The 25655-nt window shown below is 37.9% G+C and overlaps 1 gene segment (V, D, J or C); it reads left to right on the top strand.

The window, feature by feature from the left end:
* Positions 1–25655, top strand: part of LOC311092653 (Ig mu chain C region membrane-bound form-like) — a 302681-nt gene that overhangs the window by 1044 nt on the left and 275982 nt on the right. The window contains exon 2 of the C gene segment in view: positions 412–714.

Below are 25655 nucleotides of genomic sequence, written 5' to 3'. Positions count from 1 at the left end.
TAAAATATTTTTTTTTTATGTTTAATTAACAACCGCTATTCAAGAAATTATTTCTAGCACAATGAAAATAAAATAATAAAATAAAAAACCCGGAACTTTCAGAAGTGCGAGGGGTGTTTGTTTGCAATTTACTTGTTAAAGTAAAAAAAAAAATATATGACCAGTCATATAAGAAGAAAAAAATATGACCTAGCCTACTTGCAGGGGTAATCTAAGCAGTTTATCAACATGGCCACAGGACTCTGATGTAAAGCGAAGATAGCGGTGTAATCTCAATCAATTTTTATTTTTTCATTCATTCATTCATTGGTTCATTCGTTCTTTTGACATGGCCTAATAGTGTTGCATATGTAGGCCTATGTTGCGTTATGTTGTAGTTTATTGTCTGAGAAAGATGGAATGTCTCTACAGCTCAACCATCTCCGCCGAAGTCAATCTTCACCCTGTCTCAGTGTTCTGCTGATTCTGATGGGTTCCTCACCGTCGGCTGCTTGGCCAGAGGTTTCTCACCTGCGGACTCACTCACTTTCAAGTGGAAGGATACCAAGAACGACCTGAATACTTTCGTGCAGTATCCAGCGTTCGGGAGTGACGGAGACTACACCCAAATCAGCCATATGCGTGTGAAGAAAAGCGAATGGGATCCTGAAAACCCTTACACATGTGAAGCTTCAAATTCGAAAGGCACTAAAAAAGCTGAAGTAGCTCCACCAGGTAAGTCACATCTCTGAAATGTCTAACATTTTACATGTTACATTTTAGCTACTTCATGTGTCTCTTTGTTATTGCTATTGGGTTCAGTGTTTTGTATATTGCAGTGGGGATATTGTAGTAGGGATATTGTTTATTCGTGGAGGCTCATTTTGAATAGACATTTTAGCACACTCTTATTGTTTTGTCAAATCATTGATTGAACTTTTTTAATACCAATGAACCTGCTTTTATATTTTTGTGCATGTCAAGCAGTTGTCCTTTATCAAAGTCTAATGACAGTAAATGTTTTACACTAGCTGAGAACAGCAAGGCTAAAGATCTAAAAAACATTAGAACAGAAAAGTACATAATATGCTTAGTCCTTTAGAAATACTTTTCTCTGACCTCATGCGAGGGAAAACAATGGCATATGAGATTTCTTCTTGTTTTATAAACAAAAGATAAAGGAAAAAGAAAAAAATAATAAGTTAAATATGAATATAGGCTACAACATTTAACATCGACGTTCAAGCTCAAGAGCATCTATGTGCTTTGCCTAATAAAGCATGTTGCACCATTTTTTTTATTTTTTTTTTATATTTAATTTGACAGGGACATTGTACATTAATAAAAACATTCCTGTAAATGTACCAGAATTAGCCAAAGGCTATTTTTCATCCGTAGTCCCTGGACAGGATGTTACAAGTCACCCTAAAGAAAATGTGATTAAAAATACATAATAGAAAATTGAATCATTACATTTTGAGAAAAAGCAAGCATTTTCTTGCTTTTCATGTCCTCTCTGCTTTCTCCTGTATGTTGCCAGCTCCACAGCCTGCAACTGTCGTCTTAACAGTACCTACAGAAAAGGAGTTAGAGAGTGGGACAGCAACCTTCTCGTGTTCAGCCCGGCAGTTTTCGCCTAAAACATACTCGTTTAAGTGGTTTCAGGATGGTAAGGAGGTGACAGATGCGATAGACACCCATGACACAAGTGAGAAGAAGGCCTCAGTAACCTTGTATAATGCCACAAGCGACGAACACAGACGAACACAGACGTCAAAGTTAAGTGCGAGTTCGACCACAAGACGGGAAAGCAAGTCAAAGAGGCCCAATATACAGGTATGTTTTCTCTTGAGGACTGTGAATGTTTCTTTATTCATAAGATGTTTACCTCTCTCTAAATCTGTTGCATGTCTGATTTTTGTACATAGCTTCTATGCAAGACTGCAGCGATATTGCTGTTGATATAGTTCAAGTTACATCCCTGAAATGTCTAACATTTTACATTTGACAATGTAGCTACTTCATGTGTCCCTCTCTATTGTATTGCTGTTGGGTCAAGATTGTGATGATTTTCTTTGAGGAGGCTCATGTTTGAAGAGACATTTTAGAACAATCTTTTAGTTTTGTCAAATCATTGGTTGAATTATTTAATGCCAATGAACCTGCATGCTGTTGTGATGAACTAACTTCTATTTCAAATTCACACAAAGATACATTTAAACTGATACCAATTCACAGATATAGACAAATCCCAAGGAACACATGAAATCATTATTTTCTTTCTTACTTCCTTGTAGCTGAACTCACACTGACGCTAAAGCCACCAGCTGAGAGAGAACTTTTTATCAATAATAAAGTTGTCTTGGAAGCTGTTGTTTCTGGAGATGTAAAGACAGTGCAAGAAGCTTCAGTGTCATGTGAAGTGAACAATGTAAATGTCAGAATGGAGCCTGGAAATGTCATCTTTTCTAACGACAAAAAACCCCACAGATTTGAAGTTGATTACGATAAATGGTTTAAGGGTGAAACTGTCACCTGCACCATCCGTGACAGAGAAATCAAGCAGATGATCCGTTTTAATAAAGGAGGTAAGTCAATTTAAAGCTTTCAAATAGCTGACTTTGTGGCTCTTTGTGCATTTGTAGATGTTGAAAGGTTGGAAATAAGTTTACTGCCTGCAAACCTGTTTGAAATACTTTCGCTGTCAAAATGCTTTGACTGTCTTGAAGCTCTATTGTTATTCATTAATGTTTGATTCTTCTGTTTGTTTAATAAACCTTTATAACTTCTAATTCAGATGAAAAGGAACCCAAAGTTACCATTTACAGACCTGATCTTTACAAAGACAGTGTCTCTCTGGTGTGTGAGGTCACAAGCCCTAAACTTGGCGATGTCTATATCATGTGGAGAGTGAACAAACAGCCTTACATAGAGGGCATAACCAGTGTTCCTATTCATCAAAAGAGCTCCACGTCTGTTCTCAGCATCTTAACAATGTCAAAAGAAGAGTATGAAGATCCCCAAACCACCATCAACTGCGCAGTCAAACACGCCAACATGGAGAATACAAGGGCTTCATTAGAAGTGACAACAAGCAAAAGTAAACAGCCAGAATGTCCAGTTTGTATAAAAGATTATCAATGTTAACTTGTATCTGTTCATTTATACATTTTCCAGTGCTTTTCCTGTTGCTCACTTGTCAGATTATCTGTCTTTGATGTTTTTGTTCATTGGTCATTGTTCTGCTTTTTTTACTTTACTGCATGGGTCAAACTTCAAAGCAAAATTCATGCTCAAAACTATGCTTAATTTGTTATTGCATGAAAATAAATATGAACAGAAACATAGTTATCATAATATCATAGTGTGAAAAAAAAACAATAGTTTTCAAGAGCAAAAATGTATTCTGGCCTGTGTGAGTGTAATGTGTTTGTTAAAATTGCGCATTTATATTTTGTCCTGTGCTTACTGTACCGCTGTGTTCATGTCCTCTGATATAACAGTTTCATGTTGTGTTTCAAATCAAAAATATTTCGGTTTGGTTTGACATTTATGTTGTTTTACAATTTTAAGCAATAAATCTTTGTGTTTGCAACTCTGCATGATTTAGTCCAGCTCTTATGGTTCTTATAATCAGAAACTTTGCATGCTTTACATTCTGGTCCTGTTTTATCAGTATTTAGAGAAATTAGAATATTTTTGTGACTCTGCACATAGTAAAGCCACTTATGGTGACCACCAAAGTCACCAGTAAATATTGACATTTACAATCAATAAGGCAAACAGATGTTTTGTTGTAAGGATGTAGCAATATTTTATGTGTACTTGTATTATTCCAGTTTTAGTTAATGTCTGAGATTAAGTTACTTGGGGAAAAAAATAGCAATATGCTTGAGCTTATTTTTTATAAAGTGTATGGTAAAATGCAGAAACAGTGCAGGACAGTGTTATATGTTTGTCTCTTCTATGTACATTTAACTGTGTGTGCAAATGAATGTGTGTGAGTACACGTATGCAGTACATGTGGCCGCCATGTTCTTAATTATACACTAACTAGAAGCCTAGTAAGATTCATGGGACTTAAATTCAGGATGTGTGATTTATGTTTGCATATAAGTACAGGACAATGTGCTTATCCTGTTCATATGCCCCATGTACACGTGTTTTCTTTTCCAGGGGAGCCGCCTGAGCCAGAGAAGGGCTTTGCTCTGAACTGTAATAAAGATGTTCTGGAGGAGGATGAGTTCAGAAGCCTCTGGTCCACTGCCACTTCATTCATCTTCCTATTCCTCTTTTCTCTGACATACAGCGCTGTACTTAGTCTCTTCAAGGTAACCCAAACATTACTAAATTGACTAGGCTACAGAGCTTTTTAAATATGATAAATAAGATATTGTTACAATTATATACATAACGGCTTCACTTTGGATTGCATTATGTAACTAAAATGTTTTTTTTTATTATTATTGATCTTATTGACTTTTTCCAGATGAAGCACTGATGATTTTTCCCGAAGACTCCAATGTTTCTTATTCTGATGTTGAATCTACATAATTTGCCTCTATTCACACATTTTTGAAGATATTGACAAATATCCACTCAGTCTTCACACACTCATCAATAAAGTCTTATTTTCTCTATTCTTCAGGTTATCTAGATTATTTTCCTTCAAATATTTTATTTGGCAAGTGACATTATCTTGCTGTTTCAGTAGATGTTACAGGGATAGGTCCTTCAGAACATAAAATGTGTGAGCATTATATAGATACATACACTGAAAAAATGGCGAAATGCTAAATTTATTTAATTATGTATTACAATTAAGGGCAAGTCACACACAGAAATTTTGAAGTAGAAAGACTGAAATTGTATTTTCTTGAAAATCATACTCCTGTAAAAAATAATTTAATCTTAATCAAGTTTAAATCATAAATCAATGTAATCATTTAATTTAATTATTTAATCTGTCAAAAAAAAAAATCTTTTTATGACTTTAGCATGAGGGCAAACATATATGTGGGTCATTTGACAAATATGGTTACAAAACAGTTTCTTTTTTTCTTTTTTTTTAATCTTTTCAAAAACTGATGCAATGTAAATGTTTGAGTCATGAACAATGTGTGTAAACAAGCTTCAGTTTTTAAAAAACATTTCAAAGTGTTTATTTTTTTCTCTCTCTTTTTTATGTCAGGGTACAACCAAATATAGTTGTACCACCTGACATGGAAAGTGTACCAACCTACCCATACTCATATAAATCAGCAGATCCATGTGTCTAAGCCCTCGTGTTTGCCATGTGTCTTTGTCAAGTATTGTTTCGTGTAAACACTGGTGGTTAGCACCATGTCTATTTTCCTGTTTTTGTTTTGAGTTTCATGCCATGCCTTTGTTTTATGTTTGATCTTGTTTTTTGATATTAATAAAACTACATTGGGTTCTACAACTTGCTTTCAGTGGACTCCCTATAACAGTTCATTTGTTCAGACAGTTGCACTTGACACATTAGGGGTTTAAGACAACAAAACAAAATAATATGTATTATTTAAATGTACTAAGAATTAATTCAAACTAAATGGGTTTTATAGAATAAAGTGATATATGCCAGCATTTATCAAATTATTTCAAAAGGAAATAATGCACTTGGACACAAAAATATGCACGTCATGTCATTTACCCCTCTACATTTCAGAAGAACTGATTATCATAAAGTAGAGCTTTTTTAACATCATTGGAAGGTTTTGAGGAGCTAGTGTCACATACCATGTTTTAAAAATGTATTTCTGTTCTTTCAGTTGTTCTGAAATTAAGACAGATTAAACTGCACACAATGACATATTCCTAGAAAAGCTTTAGTTTAAGGAACTATTGCAATGTAGATGTGTTTCTCTCAGTTTCGGTTGTTGTATGTATTTGAATATTTTGTCTCTGGGGATTGAGAATCACCAAAGCAGACGGAGCAGCTGCAAACTTCTGAGCGCTCAAGGAAACGTTTTAATAATAGCCAAACTATAATAAACTTATCTACATGCAATATCTTAAGCTTGATGAGCTAAACAATTCAAAACAATTTGCAACGCCGTAAAATGTATAAATGTATTTAATTGTAACAACATCCAATTATGGATTGATGTGTAGTCTACATTACAACTTACTTAAAGGAATAGGCCTAGTTCACCCAAAAATGAAAATTCTGTCATCATTTACTCTCCCTCAAGTTGTTCCAAACCTGTATGACTTTCTTTCTTCTGCTGAACACAAAAGAAGATATTTTGAAGAAAGTCGGTAACCAAACGACTGATGGACCCCATTGACATCCATAGTAGGAAAAAAAATACTATGGATGTCAATGGGGACCAGCAACTGTTTAATTACCAACCTTCTTTAAAATATCTTCTTTTGTGTTCAGCAGAAGAAAGGAAATCATACAGGTTTGGAACAACTTGAGGGAGAGTAAATGATGACAGAATTTTCATTTTTGGGTGAACTATCCCTTTAAGATTTACTTGAATTACATTTTGTGGTCCATCCAAAAGTATGCCGGTTGAAACATTTGCTGAAAAATATTTTAATCTCCAAGTAATTTTGCTTTCCTTTTATGCAAACGTGGTGGGAAAGTGTTTACTCTGACTAAGTTCTCTCTAATGAATTTCAGAATGTAAGAATTAGATCTATTCGAGAGCGTCTATGTATTCAGGGTCTGTCTTTCTTCCTCTTTTTCCCCTCACACCTGCTGAAGTGAAACGTTCATGTTTATGACTAACAATTCTTGGAAATGTTCAAATGTGTACATTTCAAACCAAAGCCTGCAACAATTAAACAGTCAATATATATTTTATCAATCCTATACCATAGTTTTTTTTTTACTTACATTGCTTAGTTTTTTTTTTTTACAATTGCAAAGTGTTTAGTACTTTTTCCTAAATTCTTAACACAGCAACATACGTGCATCATACAAATAGTCAAATTTAATTTTCTGTCCAAAACCACATTTTGTTACATTAAATACACATTAAATACCAACTCTGCATTTCAAAATGAAAAAAACCCAACCTTTTTCTACATACACTAACTCTATCAAAACAAGGCAAACCTGATTCAGTATCTAATAATTCTGTTAAAACACCATTTTCTATCCACCTGGGATATACAGTATAGTTCATAATAGCACTGAATATCAAATCACTAACAGTTGATGGCATTACAAAAACTGCATTACTTACTTAGAAAAAAACAACAACATAAAGATGCAGAATAGCACACATTCTTACTCCTCTCCCCTTCCTCTTCTCCTCCCTTGTCCTGAACTACTCCTGTCCTCCCTCAATATTTCTCTCCCTTGTCCAGATACAGTTTTTTACAATCGCTATAGGACACAGTTTTCAATACACTTTTTCAAAATCCTTAACACAGTTCTCATAACCAGCTTGGCACAGCAGTTAATATCACATTCAAAATGCACTAAAGCTGACAAAACAATTCATTCAGGTCTCAAATCAACTCATTCTTCCAGAACATTAACAAAGGTTGACAACGAACAAACAAACTTCGTCACTCATAAAACAATGACCTAAGAAAATACAACGGGCAGCAGTACACTTATGTTCCCTTTTTGTCAGCAGGGAACTCCGACGCCTCGTCGGGGGAGTTCCCCTGACGAATTGGGATCACGCCAGGGATCCAACCGCCTTCGAGAGAGTTAACAACGAGCCAATGAAAGAGAAACTGAATTGGCATGCAAAATTTGCATTCCGCGTCCCGCCTACCAGCGCGGGTATAAAGGCGGAAGTAAACATTGCATCATTGTTTATCGCCTCGGAGCCGAACAGGATTCAACACTGTCTGCTGCTGTTTCCTTCGCCTGAGAGAAAAATTAATAGAGGTTTTTCAACGAGTCCTCTTCGGGGAAGAGTCCTCTCTCTGCCGGTGTTACAGCCTGTCAGCGATCGCCGCTTCCTGCCGCCAGCCGAGCTTTTCTGATTTAAATCAAAAGCCGTTTTCACGGCTTTTCTTTGGCTTACCCTCGCGGATATGCGGGATTCAGAGAAAGCTAGATTTCTGAATGCCCCCATATCTCGAGGGGGCCTTTTCGGCGACGCGGTGGGGGACTTCGCCCAAGAGTTCTCCGCCGCCCAGAAGCAGTCGGAGGCGCTTCGGCATGTCCTGCCCAGAAGACGGAATGCTGCTGGTCCGTCTTCTGCGGCCGAAGAACCTCAGACTGCTCGTCGCCATGGGCGCCCTCCTGCGGCCGCCTCCGCTCCTCCTCCTGGGCAGCAGTCCAACCCCAGGAGGCGGGGTGCCGGTCGCAAGAGGGCTCCCCCGCCCGTTCAGCCGCCTCCGACCCCCAAGAAGAAGACCAAAGGGAAGAGGCGTTCCTGAGACGGGCGACCCAGGGGACCGAAGAGCTGCTCGTCAGGAGGGGGCCTCTACTCCTCTCCTTCCCCCGGAGGAGGGCCGGGTGGAGAATCCTGTGTTTGTTTTTGTTTCTGTTCCGCCGCCGACCAGCCGGTCGGATAGCTCTCAGATAGCAGTGGCGCCACCTCGGTCATGCCACTCCTGTCTGCCGCTGGGCGGGAAGGCGTCGAGACCAGCAGCCACCCTAGGGCCTTGCTCCTTGTCTCCTCCCCTTCCCTCGCCAGGCGACAGCCCGCAGCAGAACACTCTCGGGTCTTCTCTGTCGTCTGTCCCCCGGTGGAAGCAGGTAGGTGTTGTCCAAGTACACACCCAGACCCCGCTCTCAGCCGCTACAATGCCACCGGAGCCGTGTCCCTGCCTTCCACCTCGCTGCCCCTCCGCGGGTACGCCGCTGCTGCGGGTGGGCTCGTTGCGGCGGTTTCTCGGAGCCTGGTTAGCACTCCTGAGTCCGTCGCGCTGGCTCGTCCGCACCATCCGGCTCGGCTATGCAATTCAGTTTGCACGCCGGCCTCCCAAGTTCAGGGGCATCCACTTCACCCGTGTGCGTCCGGTGGATGCTCCTGTCTTGCGGAAAGAGATCGGCGCCCTGCTGGCGAAGGACGCGATCGAGCCGGTCCCTCCAGCCGAGATGAGGTCAGGGTTCTACAGCCCTTACTTCATTGTACCCAAGAAAGGCGGTGGGTTACGGCCAATCCTGGATCTGCGAGTATTGAATCGGGCCCTGCACAAGCTCCCGTTCAAGATGCTCACGCAGAAACGCATTTTCGAATGCATCCGTCCCCGGGATTGGTTTGCAGCGATCGACCTGAAGGACGCGTACTTTCATGTCTCGATTCTTCCCCGACACAGACCATTTCTTCGGTTTGCTTTCGAGGGTCGAGCATATCAGTACAAGGTCCTACCCTTCGGGCTGGCCCTGTCGCCCCGTGTCTTCACGAAAGTCGCGGAGGCGGCCATTGTTCTCATGAGAGAACAAGGCGTTCGCATTCTCAACTATCTCGAAGACTGGCTCATTCTCGCACACTCGCGAGATGTGTTGTGCGATCACAGGGACATGGTGCTCCGGCACCTCAGCCAGTTGGGGCTTCAGGTCAACTGGGAGAAGAGCAAACTCTGCCCCGTGCAGAAGATCTCTTATCTCGGTATGGAACTGGACTCGGTCGCCCAGACTGCGCGCCTCACGGAGGAACATTATGTAAGTAACATATACTTAATGTAATGTAAGTAACATATACTTACATTTATGTATATGGAATTTAGCAAAAAATTAAATTAAATTTATAATATAGTACTCTTTCCTTTTCTTTGAGGGAAAATTATTAAAACCAAATATAACATTTTCTAAACACAAAGAAAAAGAGGGGTCAATGTTGTCAATTATAAAATCAAGATAAATCTTTCCAAATTTTTTTTACATGAGCACAATGCCAAAATAGATGAAACAAAGTTTCAGGCAATGTATTACAAAAAGAACAGTTCAGATCAATATCCTTTTTAAATTTAACAAGAAAATTATTTACTGGGTAGTACCTGTGTAAGATTTTGAAACTTATTTCCTTTATTTTATTTACCAATAAATATTTGTTTGGTAAAGTCCAGATGGCCTTCCATAACAAACCTTCATCCAGTCTATTCCAGTAAACAATACAGTTTGGCCTGGTGACAATTTATTTTTTAAACAATGAACAAATGGTTTTATTTACATTTACGACTCCGGGGGCAAAACAAATTTTTCCAATTTCAGTATCAAATAAATTAAAGGAAGAAAGGGGTGCAGTACTGGTTTGGTTATTAGCTCTAAATAATGCCAAGACCCCTGTGGCGATCGCATCCATGACAATCGAAAACTCCCTGGCCGTCACTGGAATTTTATGGAGATCTAGAAATCAGAGTAAGTTAGCAGCATACCTTCTTGATTTAGTAATTGATCTACTCGTATTATACCTGCTAAAAACCATCTTTCAAAAAATAAGGTTTTATTTTTAAATAATAAATTGTAATTGTTCCAAATTAAATATCTATGGGGTGAAAAATTATGCTTATATAAAAGGGACCAAGCAAGCAACATTTGTTTGTGAAAGGAAGACAAATTTAGAGGGATTTTCTCAATTTTATAATTGCAAATCAAGAGAAAATCAAGACTACCTACTAAGGTGGCCCTTATTTTTCAAGTTTTGATTTATAATTGTCTGACCCCCTCAAGTTGTTCCAATACATGAAAAAATAATTCAGGCAAAATATGAGCTCATTTGAACAATATTTAGAGGTGGCTCGATGACGTTGAAATTTTGTATAATCAGTTATTATGCTCAATTTGTGATAATTACCACTTGCCTAATTTTATCTAAACTATTTAAATTACATACTTGCTTATTTAATGGCAATTCTGAATATACACCTATTTTGCACAAAATATATTCTATGCATTTCTTGCAGAAGCATAAACTGTGTTAACGACGGGCTAACGAAGCCACTTTCACAGAAATGCGTGGTGTTAAGAAACTCTGAACTATTGACTTTGAACTGTGCAAACTTAGTCCAGGCAAAGTAGCGTTTTACGACAGACTAACTGTAAAATAATTTTTTGCAGCTTAGATCATTTCTATGAGGTGTCCAGAACAACATACTAAGTCCTAAGAAATCCTAGTTGAGGAAATATGTTAAATTCTCACCAATCCGAGATGTGTGCCAATAAGGCCAGGCAACAATACACCCCAATGGGGCTATTTTTTCCTTTACTCCTATCAAAATGAAACTTTACACAATGAAAGTACCCACGAAAAGTAATTTTTTTTGTATTACAAGTTTCTTTGAAAATGTATTTTAATATGCAAATGAGCTATACACTAATCGAATATGCCCAAAATACACCCAAATAGACTTAATTTTTTCCTTTACTCCTACCACAATAAAACTTTACATAGTAAAAGTATACATGAAAAGTAACTTTTTTTTGTATTACAAGTTTCTTTTGAAATGAATTTGAATATGCATGAGTGCCACACTTATTGAATATGTCCTGATTTGCATATAGGCAGAAACAACATTCATATGTATGACAAATACATCGACCCGGTCTTCATCCAATCATCCTACTGCCAATGGGTGATGGCAATGCTGCTTTTAGACTGGCCTCTAACCTGAAAACTGCCTGGCTTGGTAGTACCTGCCAGGGGTATACTATAACCCCCACTGGTATAGTCTTCAGGGTCGGTAACAACAGGTAACAACAACATGGGGAGGTTTCTTTTTGATTTTTTTTATTTGATTTTAGTTTTTAGTTTTTTTTTTTTTTTTTTTTTAACTAACCTAGATATTGCTGTCGCTAGCTTCTCATAACACTGCAAAGCTACTTTACAAACGGTGGAAGTCTGATGTGTGGCCCGCCTGGTCTGAAATACTTGCTAACTACAAAAAGAGAAGCAGTTTTGGTGTCTGGCAAAATTATTTTAAAGAGCTGTAATGTCTGGAAAGTGTGTCTATCTGGTTTTTCATCTGTCTTCTGTGTGAGAGTGAATCGTTTAGTTGGTAAGAATGACTTCTGCCTGTAATCTCGTAATCTTACCAACAATACCAATCATTTGTAAATCTACCAGCCCAAAATGTTGGATGTTATCTTTGGGGGAATGTCATTAGGTAAGGCTTGTTCACAAAAAAAAAAAAAAAGAATTTAGAAAGCAACTGGAGGCAAGATTGTGCAATCAACTCTTAAGGTCAATATAAGTCTTTTTGTGGCAAGTGCAGGTAAGTGTGGCAAGTGACTTCAAATTTATCATGTTTATGCATAGGATAACTTACTGAATGGACATGACACAATGTGTTAGTTATTTGGCCCATACTTTTAGTATGTTGTTCTGGACACCTCATAGAAATGATCTAAGCTGCAAAAAATTATTTTACAATTAGTTCTATTTTTGGCTCCAAAATTAGTTACTTTGCCTAGACTAAATGTGAAAAGATGCGTATCATCAGTTATCTTACAATAGTCAAATGTATGTTGTGTAAGATATATTTGGTTAAATAATTAATATAGTACTCACACTGAACTATGATCAAGTAATAGGCTATGTGATTTGATGCATTCTGCAAACTGTGTATAGTACTGAATACAATGCTCAGTCCTAAACGTTTTAGAATGAAGAATTTTGCTGACTTGTAGAATTGCCTACAAAAACAGCGAACTTTGATGTGCTTGAGCTACCTCTAAATATTAATATTTTTGCCCCATTTTTTTTCTGGGGTGTTTTTAGCATAAATGGAACAAATCTAGCGGGTCAGGCTGCAGAAAAACGGAAAAAAATATTTTTTGTACATTTAAGGGCCACCCTACTACCTACTCTGGAGAAAACAAGATTGGGTATGAAATTCCAAAGAGAATTTGGATTTAGAATGAAATGTCTAATCCAATTTATTTTAAAAATATTATTTAAAGTACTGAAATCAAGGAAGTTCAAACCACCTGATTCATTGGGGTTTCACCTGATTCATTGGGGATTCACCTGATTATTCATTATTATAGACTTCCTAATATAATGAGTTTTATTTCTCCAAAGAAAATTAAATAAGGCAGTATCAGTAGCTTTACACATCTCCTTAGAAACAGCGAGTGAAGTCGCAGTATAGACTAATCTTGACAGTCCCTCAGCTTTACATAACAAAACTCTACCTTTTAGGGATAAATCCCTCAAAAGCCAGTGATTCAGCTTTGCTTTAGTTTTCTGGAGAATGGGATCAAAATTTATCTTACATCTAGATTTTGTTCTTTCAAAATGACAATCCCCAAATATGTCACAGACTCCTTTACTGGGATATTAGCAAATTGTTGTAATTGACAGTCTTTAATAGATAACAGTTCACATTTGTTAATGTTTAAGTAAAGGCCTGAAGCTTTAGAAAAGGCATCTACTACTTTAAGAGCTGCTGGGACCTGATGTTGATCTTTCAGGAACAGTGCAGTATCGTCTGCTAACTGGGATATTATAATTTCCCTACCAGCAATAGATATACCTTTTAATTGGCTTGACTTAATATGAATATTCATAAGCTGAGTGCAAAACAAGAAGGGGAGATGGGACAACCTTGCTTTATACCACGGTTTAAATTAAATCTAGATGATGAACCACATTTAAGTTTAATAGAACAGTTTGCGTTCCTATACATTGTTTGTATAGCATTACAAAAAAAGTCTCCAAAGACAAATTTTTGTAAAGACCTAAAAATAAAAGCATGCTCCACCGTATCGAAGGCTTTATAGAAATCTAAGAAAAGAATAAATCCATCATCAGTACTTCAATGTGAATAGTCCAATACGTCTAGGACTAATCTTATATTATTTGAAATATGTCTTTTCTTTAGGAAGCCAGATTGAGCCTCATCTATAAGGGGGTCCATAACTGATTTGATTCTATCTGCAAAGACTAAGGCAAAGATCTTATAATCATTGTTTAAGAGAGAGATTGGTCTCCAATTATCTAATAGCAATGGGTCTTTTTTTGGTTTTGGAATCAAAGTAATTAATCCTTGAGTTAAAGTAGGTGGAAGGCAACAAACATTTCAATGCTAAATAGTCCAGTACTGTGACGCGCCAGTAGGCGGAGCTAAAAGTCAGAGGAATCACCAGGGTTAAACTAAAAGCCTCTTCCGTGTTTCCCAACAGTCTAATGAACTTTTGATGCAATATTACAGTTTTTTTCAATTGCTTACACACTAAAATTAAAACTTTCCCACAATTAGCAAAACCTTACACTCAAGGAGCAAAACACAAGGCTAGATTTGCACAACTGTAAGCACACTGTCAGCTTCACACTTTTTGCAAAACATTACACACAGTGATTTGCAAAACACTAAACACACTTGTATGCATTTGACACAGAAATTTATCATGATGTAACTTCCTCGCAATTTCAAAGCAAAGACTTTCAAATGAACACACCCATGAACCAATTGGTTAAACACAGCCACCAGGTACGCACACACACTGGTGCTTACAGTTTTTTACGATTGTTTACACACTAAAATAAAAATTTCCACACAATTTGCAAAATTCTACTCCAAGGAGCAAAACACCTCCACAGATTTGCACAACATTACACACAATGTCTGCTTCACCCTTTTTGCAAAACATTACACACAGTGATTTGTAAAACTCTACACACATTTTCACACCTTAGACACAGTTAAGGATTGTGAGGTTACTTCCTTGTCATTACAAAGCCCCGGATTGCCAATGACCACACGAATGAACGAATTGGATAAACACAACCACCAGGTATGGAAGCACACATGTGCTAATTTGAAAACGCAGCACTCAGGTGTGCTATAAAAGGCAGCAGGTGAGTTCACCTGTCTTCAACAATGATGGAAGGAGCTAGAAGAAAAAGAAGAAGAGTGAGAATGAGAGGGGGAGCTCAAAGAGGAGATGAAGGAGGTAGAGGAAGAGGCCCAGGTAGAGGAAGAGGAGAAGAAGGAGATAGAGGAAGAGGAGAAGAAGGAGATAGAGGAAGAGGCCTAGGTAGAGGAAGAGGAGAAGGAGGTAGAGGAAGAGGTAGGACTTATGCCATTGAAGACATAGCCTGTGATGTGGATGAAATCTTATGGCCTGATCCAGCCAGACGGAGAGATGATGAATAGTTACAGTATTCTTGTTGCTTTTACAGTAGTTTTTCTTCAGAGTCAAAGTGTATGTACTTCATGCAGTAATTTTTATTTGTCTACAGATTTTATTTGTTTCATTGATTTCATTGTTGGTTGATTAATGTAACTGATTATGGTAAGAAATACTGTGTAAGTATTGAAATAAATACTTGAAATATTCAGCCTGCAGCATCAGTGTTGTGCAGTGCTTTGTAAGTTTATAGTAGGCCTATTTGTGTACATTCTCCCTATATCTCAAACTAATCATGAAGAATGTTGTGGGCATGTCACTTTTTTTTTTTTTTGTCATCTAAATTATCCCTTACATAACAATGTCTGGCCAAAAATCTAGCACATGCTATTTCCTAAAATTAGTTTTTTTACAAATGTGTTTTATATTTATCACAGCTGTGTGTAACTGGCTGCAATAGTGTCTGATCATTGAGGACTGTGTTGGTTAAATGAAAACTAATAGCATTTTCACAAATATGTGTATATGTTTTGACTGAAGTGTGTCATTTTGCAAACAATCTAGGAATTATGCAAATTGAGTGTGGTGTTTGGATAATTGTGATTCTGTTTTGAAAAAAAGAACCCGGTTTTCAAAATTGCGTGTAAACAATTGAAAAAAACTGTAATTGTAGACACACCAATCAGGTTTTAGCACTATAAAAAGGCAACAGGTAAGTTCACCTGTCTTCAGCAAAAATGTACAGTGTCAGAGGAAGAGGAAGAGTGTGGATGAGAGGGGGAATCCGGAGAGAACAGGGTGGAGGGAGAGGGAGAGGAAGACCTGGAGGAGGGGTAGGACATGCACAAGAAGAAGACAACCAATTCTGTGTAACGAAATTCATTACAATTGTGGACCATGTAATAAACCACGGACTAACACTGAGGGAGGCTGGACTGAGAGTACAGCAGTGACAACAGTGTGAAGAAGGGGAAGAAACATCATTGGCCACAGGGCTATTGTCAATGTACCAGGGCAACGTGGGGGTAACATTACCCTTTGTGCTGCCATTACACAGGATGGGGTGCCAGCCATGCCAGCTTGAGTCATTACAACACTGACCTCATTCTTACATTTTTAGACAGATTGCACAATATTATCACAGCAGCAAACCCAAAGGGACCAAATGCAATACTTTGTCGTCTGGGACAATGTTGCTTTCAATGTTGGAGATCTGCTCTGGCCCAAAACTGGTTTCATCAACACCCACAATTTACAGTTCAATACCTTCCACCATACTCCCCCTTCCTAAACCCCATTGAGGAGTTCTTCTCAACATGGCGATGGAAAGGTTTATGATCTCCGGCCCTATGTCCAGATGCCCCTCATTCAAGCTATGGAGGAAGCATGTGATCAAATTGAACCAGCATCCATACAAGGGTGGATTCGTCACTCAAAAAGATTCTTCCCACGTTGCCTTGCAAATGAAAATACAGCCTGTGATGTTGACAAGGCCTGTGGCCAGATCCAGCTAGGCGGAGAGATGTTTAGTTTTTTATTTTATTTTATTTTGTACTGAACTGGATATGTAATTTATGTTACTGTATTACTGTAGGCGTACAGTACAATGGTATGTTCAGTAATACTGTATGGAAACTGGAAAATGTTTTGTTATGAATGTTTTGTTGAAATTTCCAGTATTGGCTGACTTGAGTACATGAAAAGAAATAAATATTTTCATTAGTATGCACAATTGGTGTCATGTGGTGTTCATCTGTGTAAATGCTAAAAGTGTTTTAGGTTGAGCACAGGAGTGTTTAACTGATTCAAACAGAGTCAGACCATATGATGTTTGTGTTAATGTTATGACAACAAAATAAGGTTTTTATAAGACATTGTATAGTTTTGACAAAAGTGTTCCATTTTGCAGATGATCAGAGGTGTTGTGCTACTTTGGTGTAGTGTTCAGGGTGGGAATTATACCGCGGCCACGCGGCCATGGCCGCCGTTGCCCTACACTTTGGCCTTCATGCCCCGTGAAAAAAAAATCATCGTACGGCCACAGTGGCCTGTGTGCCCTGGCCCTGTCCAAGTTCCACCCAAGTAGTCTCTGAACTTCAATTAGTTTGTGGATTCGCGCAGGTGCAGTGTCATAATCACATCGATGATCTCACGCATCAAAACAGCAGTGCAAGAAGCATGTAACGTCTGTAACGTCAGCACCAACAGAAGAACGACACTCTGTTGTCGACACTGGTGCATAGATATATACACTAGATTTCGCCTTGGCTACGGCTGTCGTTCATGAACTGCCGTGGCCAAGGCGAAATCTATTATGTCTATCTATGCACCAGTCTGCGCACACGTCACACAGCAGGAAGCGCGGGCGCCCTCAGATCACTTGGACGTCGCTGTGTTATTAGAGGTAAAAACGATATAAATACTGTTTGTTTTCTCACACAAACCGCTCGTTTCGTGTCTTAGGCCATCAATGTGTACTTACGATGGGGAATTGTTTAATTTGGACGATGGGGAATTGTTTTAATTTGGACTCTGTGCCTGCTCTTTGAGACCGTGACCATAGAGACCTGCATTATATGACTGACAGACAAGAACGGTTTGACCTAAAAATATCCAAATCTATTTGCTAGTAGATAAGTGCCCTTTTCAGAAAAGGGCCCTATGCAAGGTTCCAGAGGTAACGGCGTCGCCGCACTGAAGCGTTTTTTTTTTAATAGTTCAAAGTTACTATACGATTTAATGTTATTACCTTGACAAACTATAACTTACATCATTAAAAAGATATAAGACTCACGTTTCAGTATTTGACCACTATTGTATTCTGAGAAATTTATATTGACAGTTATGTCTTAATTTGTGTCAGGAGTTATGAAATGCAAAAATGAGTCGATACCTTTAATATGAATTATGAGCGTCAGACGCTCCCATTCATAAAAAACTCCTGTGCTGTCGTCATGAAAGCGATTCACAAAACAACGTCCCTCTGGGCTTTTAGCTCAAAAGTGTGCAGATTTGGAGAAATATTGATATATTCTCAGTTTACATCAGATTTCTATTGACAGGAATAATATTTTATTGAATTTATAGCCAAATGCGTATGTAATCATTATGAGCGCTGTATACTGATGTGCTGTGTTTTCAATTCATACCAGCACATTATTCAACTCTACTGAACATTATAGTCCATATTTGAAACACATGAAGAAGAGCGTTCGACAATGCAGGAAATTATTAATTTATTGGCATTTGTGTTGTTTCTGAATGCTTTTATTGGCATTTGTGTTGTTTCTGAATGCTTTCATTGGCATTTGTGGTGTTTCTGAATGCTTTTATTGGCATTTATGTTGTTTCTATTGTTGTGTGAGGGTGTATACCTTCTGGATGTAATGGCGCTCTCTCTCTCTCTCTCATTAAAAAATGTTTTTTTTTAATTAAAAAAGACATAATCCATGTCTTATTCCAAATTAGGATATTATGGTATCAATCTGAATGGGAAAACCATCGAATTGTACGATGGCCTTTGTGCCCTGTCATATGGCCTTGGTGCCCCTAAAAAAAAAAAAAAGGTGGAGGCCAAATGGCCTTGCCCCTAAAATTACATAATTCCCACCCTGGTAGTGTTGTGCTAATTGTGTGTAGTGTTTTGTTAAATCTGTGCTTAAACAATTGAAAAAAACTGTAATAATTCACTGTTGGATTATGGCACTTTCTGAAATGCTTTTCTTAGCAGTGGCTGTTCTTTTTGTTGCGAATTGTGCGGTTAAGAAAACGTTTATCTTCAAAAATGCACATTTTTTTGTGAACAGAGTTCCCATGCACGATCATGGACATCAATATCAGATTTTCAGGAATATTAATTAAAATGAATAAAATATTAAATATTAATGGAAAAGTTGGCTAGGAAGATTGTAAATTTAGCGTCTGATAATTTTATTGAGAGAGCGTTTATTCAAGACAAGTCACTTAATTTATTCTTAATTTTCACTTAAATTCTTATTTTCAACAACATCCTGACAGTAGAGTTCAAATTTCCTGAAAGACAAAAACATATTGCTATACACACATATAGCCTACATTAAATTAAAGCATAGCCTACATGCAGGCTGTGATTAAAAATATATATATATATATAAAAAAAACGTGATAAATATTGCTCCATAATATAGCTCTTTTGTATGCTGTGCTTTTGTTTGTTGTATTATTTGTTGTTTGAACGACTTTTATGGTAATTTCTTGAAAATTCTCTTAGGCTATAGGTTATAGAACTGGAGCATTAGTTACCCATAGCAATTATGTTTGGGCCAAATGTGGGTATTGTCTGGCACATATGGCCTAGATGTGGCACGGCTGAACAGATATGGGCCAAATTGTAGCCATATTTGTTTTGCCATAACTTTAAAATCTGCGGGAAATGTTATCTTGGTTCACAACTGTGGTTGAGCTATGGCACACAGTGAGAAACACCGACTTGTGGTAAACATTTGGCTTATACGTGGAAAAACACAGGAATCCTGAAATCAAGTGCGGCAAACATCCGCCGTTCCACACCTCAGGTTGCTCTGCATCTTCCCTCCTATTGGTGGAGAGACTACGGCGCAAATTTGACTGCGACGCTGGGCAGCTTCATAATGTTGGCTGACACCATTTACTCTGCTTTCCTCACTGTGTATTCAGGTAAGTGATGTTTTGGCATTTTAAAGTCATATAATTGAAATATGCAGCATTATGTGTGCGTTTAGTTTAGTTAGCGTTTAGTTATTCGTTTCATCGAGGAAGGGGTTGAACTAGCTAATATTTTACTCAGTTTACTGCTATAACTTACAATAAAGTTTAATGTAGGCTATAGCAGTTCGCTGGTTTGCCGTTTTAAATTAAGATGTTTTTGTTTATAAATCAACAGCACACTGTCGTACACATATAAAATAGTATAGTTTGTCATGTGTAGTAGCCTATTTGTGAATTAAGGCGACGCGGTCCAATGTCGGTGTTAGGCCTACTGTTTGTCAAAAAACCTAAATCCTAATTTGTGTTCACAATCATTCAACTAATCATAATAATATAAAAATGCCAAGAATAAACACATTCAAACGTGTGCATTATTGTATGTATCTTTTTATTTAACTCTGAAATGATATTCAACCAAGACTTTTTCTCATGACTTTTCCCTCTTTAAAATTAAAGTTGTAACGTTAGGGCAGGCTATTAGTGTCAAGTCTCAATACCAAAATTATGACTTTCGATACAATACCTGATTAAAATACCTTGTTAGCATGAACTAATAATGAACTGCACTTTTACAGCATATATTAATATGTGTTAATGTTAATTTCAACATTTACTAACACATTCAAATAAAAAATTGTAGGCTACTTGTTAACTTTAGTATGCACTGTGAACTAACATGAACAAACAATGAATTGCTGTATTTCTGTTAACTATCAATTAATGGAATGGCCATTCACTGCCATTATAAAGCTTGGAAGAGGCAGGAAATTTTTATAATTACTCTGATTTCTAACGATAGAGATTATATACCATGCTATGGCATACTGTCATACCGCCCAGCCCTAATGTGCGGTATGGGTGGGGCAATGACAATAATTTCTATATTAAAAACCTAGAAAATATGGCTTCAGATGGAGTAAGTAATAGTTTATAGTTCATTTTTGAATATAAAAGCACTTTCATTTTAGGGTGGTCTATTTAAATGCATATTTCAACCACTTACACAATGTTTTTTTTTTCCTATCAGATTACCTATCTGGGTCTGGTTGGTGGCTTTGACCTGAATAACACCGTGTGGAGAGTGCTGAAAGGCACTTTTACAACTGCTGCGGCACGTTATGAATTGGAGAGAAGTCAATGGGAAGATTGGTGTCCAACGCCTGGTCGTAAAGGAAGTTGTCATTGGTGAGACCTTTTTTAGAAGTCACTTTTATTAGTATAGCACTTTGCACAATACACAACTTTTCAAAACCGCTTTACAGAACATTGTATTTTTATTTCTGTTATCTCAGTAATAGTAATATAGTCACAAATTCATGCCATATGACTTAGTGCAGGCGCTAACGGCTCCAGGTTTATCTCATAAATTACCCCACTAATAATGCCCAGAATGGTACCAAACTTCTACAGTAGTACAAATAGGTTCTGTACTCATAAAACGAGGCATTGGAAAGTTTGTAAGTACATCGGGAGCTTATTTAAATAACACTTGCCTGACGGTTAATGCTACTGCTAACATGGACGTTGACGTCACTTCAGTGATTTGGGAAAAGCATGTAAAAGTCCTCACAGAAAGCGATGCGTAAGGATGAAGTGTATTATTGTTTATCAGAAGCAATCGAAATATTATTGTAATGTTGTTATTATTATGAATGCATTACAAATAAATAACAATTATTTATAGTACAATAATTACAGTATATAATTGCAAAAGTAATTAAAATATTCATAATAATCACGGGGATGGGGTTAGCTATTCTGGTTTTCCCTCTTTTTTTGTCATTACCTGATCACATCTGTGGCTCACCTAAGTGACTGCATTTTTTTATTTAGAAGTTTTATGTTTTGTTTTTAAAGAAAGTTATTTTTTATATATTGCGAATCATATCGTTTCAATCATACATTTTAAAGCTGTAATCACAATATAAGATTATCATTCTGTCAAAGTCTCATACCAGCGCATGCCTACAACTATCTGTATTTAGTTCATTATCACTGTGTATTTAAAGGGTTAGTTCACCCAAAAATGAAAATTCTGTCAGTAATTACTCACCCATGTTGTTTCACCCCCGTAAGACTTTCGTTCATCTTCGGAACACAAATTAAGATATTTATGATGAAATCTGAGGGCTGTCTCACTCCTTCATAGGCTTCTCTGTTATTGAAACTTGCCAGCCCAAAAAGTTAGTAAAGACATTGTTAAAATAGTCCAAGAATACAGTGGCTCAACCTGAAGTTTTTCAAGTGTTGAGAATACTTTTTATGCGAAAAACAAGCAAAAATAACGACTTTATTCAACTCTTCATTTTATTCAACTCTTCATTTTCCTCTAAGTGAGTTCACGTAGTGTAACAGCGCAGCGCTTCTGTGTTGTACGTCAGAACGTAGGCTCACGATTGGCCAGCATCCCACACATGACCAGCGTCGGCCAATAGTGAGTCTACGCTCTGACGTACAACACAGAAGTTGGAAAAACTTGAGGGTAATTACAGACAGAATTTTCATTTTTGGGCGAACTAACCCTTTATGATCCTCCTTGCATTCAGTACTTGGCCCATTATTGTTTGTGTGTTTCTGCTTCCAAATTGTCTCGCATCATTGCGGATTATCTTGAGTTTATTTTGTGTTAGTAAAAACACTTATTTTTGTAGACTCTGTCTTTGGACTAAAACATGACATTAATGCTATCTGTGTTGGTGTGTTTTTACATTAGTGTGCATGTCTTTAAAAAAAAAAAAAAAAAGCAGAATACATGCAGTACTGTAAATTTTAACCGGTTGGTGCAAAAGTATTGTAAAAATCTAACTAATTTTTCATAAGGAATTATGGTATAATTCTGGCCCACATATTGAAAAATACAATTTGCAATTCCTTTTGAAAATTTACTGGAAAAAAAACGTTCATACAGTGGTAATTCAGAGGTGTTTAATTTGTTAATAATTGCAATTAAAATATTAAAGGAAATTTACATTAATGATTTTTTTTTTTCATTCTCCTGCAGCTCTAGCTTCCAGGTTGTATTGCTGCTAACATTATTTAAATTCTTCTTTACTGCAGGTGCAGTCAGGCAGAATCCTCTTACTGGAAAAGGTCAACATATTGACAACCCTCATTGGAGACTTCTCTGCACATCAACACACTTCTCAACTCTTTACCTTTCAAGTTTGCTTTAACTTTCTCAATTTCTCTTTAAAGTTCTCTTTACCAAGTTACTGTGATTTATTTGTATTACTCTCATTAGACTAATTGAACATAACATTAATACATGCTTTGATCGAGTGTTTTGAACTTTGGTGTAAAAAATTAACTTTGAATGCTATTTATATTATTAATTTGTATTCTTAAATGTTTTCAACTGAATTCTACTTAAAATAAGTACAACTGAATAGCTGTAATTCTATGTATTCTTAAATGTTTTCAACTGAATACTACTGTAAATTCAACTCTGTTGCTCTAATTATATTTATTTTTATGAAAATGTTTTCAGCTGAATACTACTGTAATTAAGTACAACACTTTAGCTGTAATTATTTAAATGCTTGTCAAAATAAATAGTTTTGAGTACATTTGTTGTTGAGTGTTTAATTTACCTGTGAGTTAATAAGACTTTAAATACTGTCAGCTGCATGTGGGCCACATAAGGGCCGTTAGATTTTAACAGAACTCAACCATACTAAAGTTGTATACCAGGCTCACATATGGGCCACATGAAATTGTAGTATTTGGCTCATGCTTGGTGGAGTTATGGCAGTCCTTTGGTTCAGTTCTGGCAAAGGAGATGTGGGCCATATCTGGGCCGGCAAACACAAACTAATCTGGGCCACAGCTCAGCTGTTTATCTGGCCTATCTAAACAGGATAACTATAATGTATGGCGGAATAGCAAGTTGGGAGCACTTCGACTTGGCGCAGTAAAAAGTCACGTTGATTCTAATGACAGAAGTGAGAGGGAGAGGATTTTTCAAGCGTGACTTTTTACTGCGCCAAGTCGAAGTGCTCCCAACTTCAAGTGCTATTCCGCCATACATTATAGTTATCCTGTTTACCAGCTTAGAAAAGCGCCACGTTTTATTTTGTGTCACCATACTTGGCCGTGTAACTACTCGTGTAACTGTATTTAAATAGGGAAAACGTGGAGGTGTTTGGTCGCTTCATCTCTGTTTGGTCCCTAATGAATGAACTGGGCGAAGCTATAGTGCTATCAAAGTGTCGCCACGTGCCAGAGCGATTGAGTGCATGCACTGAGACGAGAGAGGTATGTATCAACTCGTCTTAGTTAAGGGAATAACATAGTTTAATATAAAAAAACGGTGGAGTATCCCTTTAAAATACATAGTTTTTCTTACCATGTTCAGCTGGCCTCTGGAGACTTGTCCAAGGCTGTGGTTGGGAGTGGGCGCTAGTGCTGGGGACCACGGATGATCCACTGGGGCCTGTCAAGAGAACACACACACACAATGTAGTGATAATGAAGATGACGATGACACTAGCCTTATAGTAATAGTAGTTGTAATTGTTTACCAGCACTTATCTCCTCCTCAATCTCCCTGCTGTCCTCGAGGGTTGGATCTGGCTCCTCAGTTACTTCGGGTCCTTCAAAGTCTTCATCTTTGTAGACGGTCTTGTCAACAGGCCACATCCCACAGGCCTTGAAACCCTTTTGGCCCCTCCCCACACACGCTGAAGCTGAGTAGGCTTTATCGAAAAGCCCACACACAGCATAAATATCTATTCGTTGTCCTGGGTGAGAGGTCATCCAGTTATCTGCAGCTGTGTTGTATTTTGACTTAAAAGTCTTGAAAAAGGTGCGGGCTAATGGCTGCATCTTGTGGCTGCAGTGGGGTGGGATGGTAATCATTATCACCCCACGCTCTCTCGCAAGCAACACAGCCTCGAGGGTCTTATGCGAGTGGTGGCCATCCAATATCAGAATGTGAGGCCTCTGAGGAGTGCATCCAATGGTGTCACAAAAATGTCTCAGCCACTGGAGAAACAGTGCACTGTCCATCCACCCTGAGTCGGTCACTCCACCAATCGATCCTGCTGGGGCACCACACAGCAGGCGCTCATTCATTCTTTTTCGTGGAAAAATGAACAGTGGTGGTACAAACTGCCCAGCGGCGTTCATGGAACAGGCAGCAGTGACAGTAAAGCCTCTTTCCGCACTTGTGACTCTTGCCACCTGCCTCTTCCCCTTTGAACCAACAATTTTGTTTGGCTTCTGTACATTCTGGACACCCACCTCATCCATATTCCACAGACGGGTGGGGTCAACGTTTTCGCCAAGCCTATGGAGCTCATCCTCATAAATACGGAAGAACAGGTCCACCTTCGTCTGTTGAACCCCACCATCCTAGAAATGCTCGTCGCCTGTGGAGTCCTGACAGACAGGGTTCCTTGTCTTCTTAGAAAATTATAGAACCAGTCTTTCCCTGCCATCTTGCGCTCTGAATTAAAACAATGGTTCAAGCCTAACCTCTCTGCCAGGTCATAGGCCAGCCTCCTTACATCAATCGTTGAAAGCCCAAACAATGCCCTCTCCATTGATTGAATGTGCTCAGTTAACTGGAGCTCGAATGATGACGTAAACACTGCTTTGCGGCCTAAACACTTTGATCCAGGCTCCAAAACCTTTTTATCCCTATAAGCACCACGGTTACTTTTTCTCTTATATGTCCGCATCTATATGGAGAGAAAAAATATATATATGAGATTTGTACACTAGGCCTTTATGGGGTTGATAATTTATGTATTTGTTCGCCACTATCACCAAGACAAACAGAAAACAATAAATAAATATTAAACTTATAAATTTGTATATTTATGTAGTGAAATATATTCAATAAATGCATTAAAAGCCACTATGTTTTATCTTTGGGTCACCTAACCACCTTCCATCAGTGAGCTAACTGTGCTATCAAGCTAGCCTAATGCTC

The sequence above is a fragment of the Abramis brama genome (assembly GCF_963993115.1).
Source record: "Abramis brama genome assembly, chromosome: 1".
Taxonomy (NCBI): domain Eukaryota; kingdom Metazoa; phylum Chordata; class Actinopteri; order Cypriniformes; family Leuciscidae; genus Abramis; species Abramis brama.
Note: the sequence above shows the minus strand (reverse complement) of the source record. Positions and strands in the feature narration are given on the sequence as shown.